Raw genomic sequence first — 11171 nt, forward strand, 5'->3', positions numbered from 1 at the left:
TTTTTTTCCCTTTTCTGTCACCTTGTTACTTCTCTTTATTGTTTCCTCCTCTTTTCAGACCCTGCCTCCCCGCCCACTCCCCGACTTGGAACTGGCTACAATTCCTCCCTCCAACTACTCAGTTGACTCAATCACATGGTGCAAAATCACTTGCGTTAGAGCATGATACTTTTTCCTTGTTGTCCAGTATAACTAAAAACTACAAGCTGAACAAAAATATACAACACATTAAAAAAAAAAAAATGAGCTGGCATGTCTGAAAGAAAGGCAGCTTTAGCACGATTGTTCAGAGATTAGCTACAGTCCAACTTTTTCATATTTAACTGGAAAAGAAAGTAAAGAAAGTAACAAAAAACCCAGCGCATCCCCTGTCAAAAAACTATAGTAAAGGTAAAAGTCACCACTGTTTTCTCTGCCAGTTGGCGTTTACTAGAAAGAGGTGACAGTAACACCACCACGTTCCAATTACTTTTATTTAACACTAATTTTATAAACAATAAGTTGATTTCTTCCAGAATTTCCCTTTAAACAATAAGTTGATTTCTTCCAGAACTTCCCTTTGGGTTGTCTCAAACTGACTAAATAGCTACCTTCCCCACAGGAGAGAGCCTTCATTAGATCTGAATAAACAGAAATAAAGCTTTTGATTTTCAGTCTTGTTGAAGCTGCTTAAAAAAGCTGGTGGACCACCCAACTGCTCCTTGCCAGAGAGCACGCAGGTGCTTGCCCCCCAGTTTGCACCATGCACCCTGACACAGAGTGAAAGGAATAAAAAATCAGATCCCTCATCTCTATTACAGTACACTGAGAGCATACTGACTTTTCCAAATGCCTGGGAGAAAACACATTTGATTATTTTTTTTTAACATCCCCATGCTGATGTGATTCACAGCTATTGCTATATTCTGCTATACAGCTTTCACGCAGATCCTCAGCCGAGCAATCTGAATGATGAATTTAGTCCATACGATGAAATTCTGCCACTCTCAGCGACTGTTTTATACTAGCTGGAAATAAATTACCTTTGAGTTTACAAAAGCTTTAACAGAGAAAACTAACTAAGAAATATGGCATTTTATAAAAAACATATGTTGCTAGTAATGCCTATGATAACGTATCGTCTCCACACAGCAAATGCGGTACCTGAACGGAAGATTTCCACAAAGCCATCTCTTAATCTTTTTCTTAATCCAACACTCAGACTCATCTTCATGTTTGCAAAACATAACCACTTGTTCTTTTTTCCGCAGACTGTTGAAAGCACGTCCATGTCATCTACGGAATATCCTTCTAAATGAATAGCATGATGTATTCCCAATAGCAAGCCATTTTTCAAGAGGCAACAAACTTTATATAGACAATAAATAAATTTATAAAATGAATACTTCATATCTAAAGAGAGAACTAATTGATATTACTAAGTGCCTCCACCTGTCAGAGGATTTTATTAATAGCTTAGCTTTAAATAATCATTCTTAGGTAAAGATTGCTTACTTAATTTTCACCATTTGCTCAATGGTTAGGAACGATATAAACCAGTAAAATATCACATTAGGTGATGTGTGTTTCAAAAGTATCACTTTTGTAGTGAAAGATACTAAAGCAATACTAGAAAGGAAGTATATGCTGACACAAAATTATCTGCCATAAAAGACATAGGCAAAACATCATTTTAGTGTGATTTTGGATTTAAATGCAGAAATAATCCAGTAAGATTTTCCATGTTCTTATGTTAAACTGCATGTTAAAAATAAGGCTACGATTCTAATAGTGGTTTTGGCAGCACACTTGGCTCTCACTGCAGGACTGTCAACTCTCAGAAGAAAACTTCTGCAAGATCAGAATTTTGCCATGATCAAAAATTGTCTTGTAAGCAGAGGAAATCCATGGGAAAAACCGATAAAAGTTTACAACATGTATTTGTTTATACATAAATACATACACATACTTTGCAGCTTTACTTTGAACAGAGAGATAGAGCAATTGTGTGCTTATGTCACAAATAAACCTGAAATAAAGAAGCTCTTTAATATCCATACAGTCTTTTTCAAAATTCAGATATTTGTTAATTCCATGAAAGGACACTCTGAACTAATAATTTCAGAGTTTTCATGAGTATTAGCCATTTAAGAAAAGCTGAAGAAACCAAAACATCAGCAAAAATGGCATAGTGGGAGTAATAAAATAAAATGCTTTGACGCATTTTGGTCATATCATTAAGCACAGGACTGAAATTATTGGGAGCATTGAGATACCAGGGCATGTGAGGGCAGTACAATAATTGGTACAGAATCCATTTATACTTAGCATTCATGCAAGGTTTTTTTACTGTTCTTACACTGATGTAAATTACATCTGGAATCATATTTGAAATAATCATTTTCACTACTGTTTTCAGAGAAAATACTGCTAAAATCTTCCATTTTGGAAGTTTGCCACCCTTTAGCATGTTGGTTTGGGGATTTGAGAATTTCTATTCCAAACTCCACGCGTGTCCGAATACCATCCTCCATACAGGTCACTTTTGGAAAGTTAACACTGAAACCTGTATATAAACAAGGAAAGAATTACCCTCCCTTTCCCTAATCGGAAGAAAGTGGTTTATGTGAAATCTGGACTAGGAGTCAGTTCAAACACATCAGCTAGTTCCACTTTCCTCAGCTGCCAACCTGAACTCCTACAAAGAGGAAAAGGTTTAATAAAGACTAATTTTTTTTGAAAATCATCGTGCCCATTTTTGACTATTTGTCTGTTTTTATTGAGAATGTCTAAATACAACAACATTCTCTTAACTGAAATCTGAAAAGTAAAAAATGATATAAGAGTATGTGCATGAATGTGGATTTAAGCCAATACTCTCTAACGAGAGCTATGCATACTTTAAATACAATACCTGAAAACACACTTTAAAAAAAAAATCACTAAGAGTTGAGGTTCAGTGTAATCTGTAAGTATAAACTTTGAATGAAATTTGCTGAGGAATAAAGGTTTTTTGTGTAACATACAGAATTTCCTTATCAACTGGTTCAACGATCACAAATCTCACTAAATTTACTTAGTACCCTTCTACTTCCCATTTTCTAGTGTAAACTACACATACATTTAAAATCCCTCTTAGCTCCTCAAAAACATTCTTCCACACCTTAAATTGTTGCAATGTTTGTTTGTTTTTTTTCCAATTAAATAGTTACAAACATTTGTTTGTTACAAACAAGCAAACACCATTAACAACATCAGTCAGCCACAGTGGTCAATAAAACACAGGAAGATGCTCAGATACTGCAGTATGAAGATCACCTCTAGAGAGAGTAAGGACATGTGGACACATGTAACAGATAAACTTGCATACCAAGTGCCCAGGAAAAAACTTGGGAATTAGGGTTAAATGAAGTAAACTGAAAAATTAGTAAAAAGGAATTGCTTGGGGTTTTTTCTTAGTAACTGAAGAATAAACGAGCAATAAACCTGAGTTGAGATTTTTCATTCATAAAAAGAAGTAGCTGGCAGCATTCAGTATGTCTTGAATGCCAGATTTTACAACACACTGAATCTTTTCTATAGAAAAAAATAGCATAAAAACGAATCAGATCTTACAAAGAGACCAATTATGAAAAGTTGTGTGCTCATGTGCACATGCACACACGCACATTAATCTCTACAATGTACCCTTTCCATAACACTGGTCTGAATTTTTGGCACACCAAAAATCAAAAGTAAGCTTTGTTTGTTTCAGCAGGCATTTTATATCTGTATTCAAACTAAAGCACAGTGGAAAAATTAACCCCCTCGTAGTCAATCCAATGTTCAATTCTAGTTTCTTCATCTAGTTTTTCTATACAGGGCCAGAAAAATTGGCCCACAGAGATTTTAGATGTACATTTACATTATTACTCTTTTCATTTTAGAACAACAGGGGATGAAATAATTCACAAGGTTTCAGTGCTCAAACTCAATCAGATTAATTACAAGTTGATCTCATTGTCTTCTCTTTTAATTTTATGTCAGCTTAATACTTCAGGCAGAAGCAACAAATTCTTTATACTGTGTCAGCACGTACTTGACCCCACAATTCGAGGGGCTGGTATCCAAGTGTTGCCATCTTCTCTGCAGAATTTAGCTTACGATTCACAAAATAATAAATGGTAGTCAGAAATGGCAACTCAGATCACCCAACTCTTGACCTCTTGCTTTAGCAAGTGTCCCACACCTTTTCTTTCCCAACATCATCCTGGAGTACTGCATCCATCTCTGGGGCCACCAACATAAGAAGGACATGGACCTGTTGGAGCGAGTCCAGAGAAGGGCCATGAAAATGATGATCAGAGGACTGGAGCACCTCTGCTATGAGGACAGGCTGAGAGAGTTGGGGTTGTTCAGCCTGGAGAAGAGAAGGCTCCGGGGAGACCTTATAGCAGCCTTCCAGTACCTAAAGGGGGCCTACAGGAGAGATGGGGAGGGACTCTATCAGAGAATGTAGTGATAGGATGAGTGGTAACGGTTTTAAACTGAAAGAGGGGAAATTTAAATTAGATATCAGGAAGAAATTGTTTACTGTGAGGGTGGTGAGACACTGGAACAGGTTGCCCAGAGAAGTTGTGGATGCCCCATCCCTGGAAGTGTTCAAGACCAGGCTGGACGGGGCTCTGAGCAACCTGGTCTAGTGGGTGGTGTCTCTGCCCGTGGCAGGGGGGTTGGAACTAGATGAGTTTTAAGGTCCCTTCCAACGCAAACCATTCCATCATTCTATGACCACACATACTTAAGCTAGTCTGTCTGAATACCTCTATCTTGTAATATGTGAATCCACTTAGAAAGTAGAGCTGTGAACTACTGACAAGTGAAGAGGTTTGTTGACATAGCTCAAGTTCACATGCTTCCCCAAGGGCAGCTCCTGATTTGGACCTCAGCACTGACAGCAGAGACATGCATTAACTTACATGTCACTAGGGAGTAATACTAAACCATACTACCACTGCTCTTGTGCGGTGCTGCTCACCACCGTGGGCTTTACCGTCCTAAACAAGCAAAGTATGGTCTTCGTTCATTTTTCTGACCTTAGGGTGAAAAGCTTTGATTTTAAATTCAAGTGAGTTGTTACTTAAGAAAGATAAAACATGTATGCCTTTTCTCTTATCTATTGAGCCAGGAGTGTACGTAATGCCCGTGCCTGGAGCAGTTGATTTGTTCTGAAAGCTGAGAAGTTGGTAGCTGTTCCAACATGCTCCAAGGGCAGGCCCCAGAACCACGAGCGAGCTGCTGAGAGCATCACCTTTCTGGTCTCGGCAGTCTCATTCGTTGCACTGTAGCCTTTAAAATTGGGCCATTTATATTCAGAGCTTAGAGGCCTGGGACTGGAGTCTGAGGATGACTGTATTTCACTGCTGAGATGCAGTTCTTAGGGGGCACCAAGGTATAATCTTTATAAGCTTTAGGCTTTCAGTGGTAGCTATTTAGACTGCTTTCAAAAGTACCTCGTCTGAATTCAGTGAAAGAGAGAGAGATTTGCCTCCCCATGGACCCTTAAAATACACGTGAGTGTGCATAACATTCTCCTGTGGCCACCAACAAGGTCTTCCTTACCCCTTCCTTTCAATTCCCCTCCTCCTTGATCAAATAGCATAGTCAGCGTCTATCCAAAGTCAATGCCATATGCCAGACCTGAAACATTTTGCAGTCATACATGTTCCTTAGCTGCAAAGCAGCAGGGGTCTACGGTCTCTGCTAAAGCACTGGCCACTGTCAAAGACACTACTATGATATATATTATACTATGTTATAGTATAATATACTTTATATATAATACAGTATATACTATATTATACAACATTACAGTGTAATATACTATATATACAGCCTCTAACCTCCAGCTCTGCTGGGGCTGTGCGGAGTTCCTCATATGCACCTGCATTTTCTTCTGGGCAGAATGGTAATCTTTGTGGTATTGACTGCATTGTAAAAGACTAAAAATGTTTAAGAAAAAAATGTAAGTCCTATCTTCTGACATATTAATAGGTCAACTTCTGTTGCTTACCATAGACCTACTGGTTACAAGCAAATCAAAACAATTATCCGCTTTAACCTAGGCACACACCCTATCTGCAAAGTCAAATACTCAAAACACAAATATCTCAAAATCAAGGATGCCTTCATCTAACCTCTTCAAAATAAACGTATCCTGGAGAAGGCTTCAGCGGCATAAACATATAAGGAATCAGCAGTGGAGACCATGTATACCTGACTCCTTTTGGTCCTGTCTTCTGACCCTATCTCATACTTGTCCCCATACCTCCATCTCATCATCACTGCTCATCACCTTCTTTAAGAGGAAGATTCATAAAAGTTCATTATTGCATCCTTTTAACCTCCAGAAATATTTTGCTGTTTTGGAGGAAGTTACAGTTTTTCAATGCTATTTCATTGATCAAGCACAGACCAATTTTCAATTAAAATATATCTCTCCATATTCCAAATTTTAAGCATAGGGAAGAAATAGACACAATTCAAGAGAGGGGGTTTTGTTTGTTTTTGTGGGTTTTTTTTTTTAACGTAATCAAAGTAATTTCCCTTGCTCTTCTCTCATAAAAAGCGGAATCGGTGAAACTGTCTATAAAAATTCATCTGAGACTCCTACTAAGCATGAAAGATTTCATCCTGAATTGTCAAAGCCTGACAGCTATAAATAACTGCTAGCAACACACAAGGCTGCCCAGCCCTTGGTCTGATTAACAACAGGCAACCCTAGCTATAACTCAATCCATTTTTCATCAGGGCAGGGAATAGACATTTATTATAATGCCTTGAAAGAAACAAAGCTGAAGGCCAAGGAATCACCTGCCCCACTTCCAGTGCCCACACAACTCAAAAGGGGAGGTGGAGAGAGAAGCGGAAAACAACCCTTTCACGAACTGGAGGAAGGGCCAAAAAAAAAAGATGAGGCAGAGGGAACCCTGTGTGTGCCCTGGCCCTGTACCCATGCAGAGAGGAGGGAAAGCAGGTCCACTTGCAGAACCACCCCATGAGCCCATACGCACAGATCCAGCTGAATCCACAATCCACCTGAAAATTGATTTTTTGCCAGTCAGGGGCAAATGACAGGCACGTACAATGGTGTGGAGCTGGACCAGGCAGCACGGACTTTGGGGCCTTCAATAAAACTACCCTACTGTGGCAAGTTCCCTTCAAACATCTGACCTGCAGGTCCTCACGTGAGTTGTTTGAAAAGTCTCCCCTGTCGTTGCCACAGGGGTCTCAGACCTTGCCCATACCCAGCTCCCACTCCACGAGTCATCAAATTGCTGCTCAAGCAGCAAATGGCACACGCTCTACAGAGTTTTTAATTATTAATTGCCAGGAGATAACTGATAATTATTGTACTGCACGAAAGTACATGTTATGCAGAAGACAATGCGATTAGTTCCTGAAATGGGCTGGCAACACTAGCCAGGACTTATGAGTAATCACTTAGCAATACGATCCTCAAGGCCCCCTCTCCCATGCACAGTCCCCTTGCTGGGGGCTAGCAAAGGGCTATCAAACTCTATTGCCACCACTGTTCCCCTCCACAAGGCCCCCAGTTGCCTGCTTTTGAAGCTGACCTGCTTCAACCGGCAGGTCCGTGTTGACTGGCAGCAGTCAGCACAGAGCTGTGGCACACACAAGCAGCATTTCCCGTGGGGTCCTTACACCTTTCTGAGCAAAAAACCCCATCTCCTCACCTGCCCTGGCACATTTCCTACACATCTCTGAATTTGAACAGCCGAGATACAAGCTTTTAATGCCATGTGGTGCACAAGATCTTCAGAGGTTATGTATGCAAAGGGAGCCGACGGAGCAGGAACACGTGCGTGGGCAGTTACTACAGTAGCGCTATCAATGTGGCAACTTACAAATCACAAGATGTGCGCTTGAGCTTGAGACAAAAACAACAGCCGTCACACTTAGTTCCGGGAGGAAATCCAGAGCACCTACCTCACAATGTTGTCTCAGTCATGCTCTGGAGAATATTACATCGAAAACTTGAAGAACGGCATCTTCCTTGGGCAAAATAAAAGCTGTGCAATATATGGTGTCTTTGCATGCTGAATTCTACTCTGTGCACAAAAATGCCTTTTTGTCCTGACCAGCTTTTGTAATGCATTTCAGGATGAGTTCTCCAAAGCTGCCTTAGGCAATCTGAAACCCTTGAGTTTTAATGGGATTGCAAAATTCAGGTCCTCTAGGACCCTTTGTAAACCCCATTGTTACAGCGATTTGAAAAAACTGCAATCAATGAGAAATGGGCCTTGGCAATTTACGCAATAATTTAAGCATTGCTCTTTGAATATTTGGAGATTTGCATAATCTGTAAAAAAAAAAAAAAAAAGAGCAGTAAAACCACATAAATTATATTTGAGAAACACCATAGCTATAGCCACAGTCAAAACAAATTTCCAAGGGGGGAAATAAAAAAAAAAAGAAATAATTTAATCAGAAAAAAATACCCGGGTCCTTTTGCAGCTCTTTTGTACCGCCGTCTTTTCCCAGGAAGATGAGAAAACAAGCTATGCAGCGGTTTCACCAGCAGGTGGCAACCCCCAACAGCCAGCAAAGCCGTGCGGAACCCCCCCAGGGAGGCACGCTGGTTCTGCCCACGGTCACGTTCAGGAAACAGGCACAGCGCTATAGCATTGCATCCCGCTCCTCATTACATTTACCGCACTATCACTTTTACTTTTATTTTGCGGTTTTCCTCCTAGGAAAAACCCAAACCAAACAAAAACATAAACCCAACAAGAGCTAAGAATCAACTAGCTTAGGTTCTCAGTGAAACGAGGCTTTTGCCGTCACGTTTTGCGTGTGTGCACGTGCACATGTGTACACGTCTGTTTGCACATCAAAAGTTGTCTCTCGGTGATATGTATTTTTCCAGGGTTGACGACAAAATAAAAGCAGCTGAGCACAGAGCTCAGCAGGGGAGAAGGTGCAGTATGAGCTCAGCCCATTAGAGACCTGACGACTCACAGGACTTTGGCAGGTTCATGCAGGTCTCAGAGCCTCGAATGCCAGACATGGATCTGTACTTCAGCACACCCTGTTTCGGCTGCGCCCAGGGCCGTTTGATGCTTCCTGGTCCCCAGCCTCCAGGACAGGGTTATGCCAACACTCACCGACCAGAGAGACAAACCCATCCCTTCCACATCCATTTAATTCTAAAATGTTTCCAAGACTCAAGAGAATTCATTTGTTCAAACAAATAAACCTGCCAACCAAAAAAAAAAAAAACAAAAAACAACCCCACAACCCTACAATACAAAAAACTAACAGACTATAAGAAAGATACAAAGCCAGAGGAGTCAGTGTAAAGACTCATTGTTATCAGAGATGGCTTGGTTTTAATCCTCTAACTAGTGTTGGGTGGATACTGCAGGGTGGGGGGAAGTAAAACAGCCTAGTTGTTAAAGTACGAAGAGTCAAGAACAGGAGGAAAATGATGGTTGTGTCCAAAGTGGGATTCATTTTTCGTTTATTTCCAAGGCAGACTTATTTCACTTAACTTCAGAAATTTACAGCGAGGTTGTCAGCAGCTGAGCCTGTCACCTTAGACTCTCTTCGTAATCAACAGTGAGAAATAAGTACTTCAGGGCTGAATTATCTGACCCATTTTAGACTACTTTTTTTCCCAGATGAGATGAATTGCAACAAGAAGTGCCTGTTTCTCTCCGTTGGCCATAAAGCAGATCCAGGACAACCAGGTCAGACATAATAAGCCTATATACACATTTTCTCAGAGAAACCTTCCATCCCCTGGAGGGCTCTGAAGAGCCATTAGCATTTCTCTGCACCATTAACATCATGAGTTCAGAAGCAACCCAGCCACATAAAATGTTTCTCCACCTCCCCAGAAAAAGAAGCATCTTCAGATAAGGTTTTAAGAGGTGTGGTGTTACAAAGAGAGGCATACGAAAACACCACCTGTATTTTTAAAACATGCAAGCATGAACTTAGCACTATTTTTTTGGGCCATGAATACAGCAATTCAGGAAGGTACTCAAAATATACCAGTGTACTGTTGGTCAACTGACTTAGGCTACGATATGCCTAAAATGGCCCAGGCCTGTTTTCCATAATTTCAGTCAGTCAGAGGCTCTTCTTGCAGGTGGAGATTTCTCTTCTTTCCTCCAATTACCTGACTTGTCTCGAGAGCTCTTCCATGAAATCTTCATCGTGCACTAAAGAGTTATTCATACAAATATGCAGTGCATAGCACAATAGGCGCTGATCCTTTCTTGACCAGCTTCCCTCCTGGGTACTATAAGTGCAAACAGTCACTCATCCCCGTAACTTTTGAAGGGGTAATAATGCAGGGGAACACGTAGTGCAGCATAATTTTATCTGTTGCATGGAAGCACCATCTCAGCAGAGGGAAAACGAGGGTGAGGTGTCGAGGGAACCAACGTTCAGCTTTCAGTGTGACACTGGCAGAGAACAAGGACCGCCCGTGTGCAGAGGTCAGATGCTCCAAGAAATAAAGCTTCTCTCCATCACTCTTAAGCCATTCCTCTCCCCACCCCTACCCCCAGTACTTTTACTGCTCTCATACACTGGTTTAAAATATGAATGATTCCTGGCAAACAGGAAAAGCTTGATGCCTTATAAGGAGTACCTAATTGCAATAAAAATCCAGTTTAATTATGTGACCACCTGTTGAGAGAATAAGTTAACTCTGGTGAGATTTGCTATATGTACAAGCCAAGAACAATAAATCAAGCTGATTACCTCAGTAAAGCTGAGAGAATTAGCCTCTAAGTATTTGATTTAATCCTTTGATAGAAGTGTCTCATGTACATAACTGCAGTAAAAGTAGTAAAAGAACAATGGGACAAACTGATTTTTCTCATTAGCTGAAAACTAAGATTTTGATGATGTCCTGAACACAGAGTTCAATTCTCCAAAGTCTTAAACATCACCAGTAGTCTCAAAGCTATTTGAGCACCTTGCAGAACTAAGTCATAACTGCTCTCAGAAGAGCATATTGCTCACTAAGTAGAAAAGTATCTTCATTCATGATGTTTAGTTAATTACTTTCATTTCTATCTCATTGAGCATAAGCCGATAAACCTGTGGGAATAGTTTAATCCATCTCAATTAATCATACCACAATTACAACTCTTTGTCCATCTAGTTTTCAATAC

The sequence above is a fragment of the Chroicocephalus ridibundus genome, chromosome 1 (assembly GCF_963924245.1).
Source record: "Chroicocephalus ridibundus chromosome 1, bChrRid1.1, whole genome shotgun sequence".
Lineage (NCBI taxonomy): Eukaryota > Metazoa > Chordata > Aves > Charadriiformes > Laridae > Chroicocephalus > Chroicocephalus ridibundus.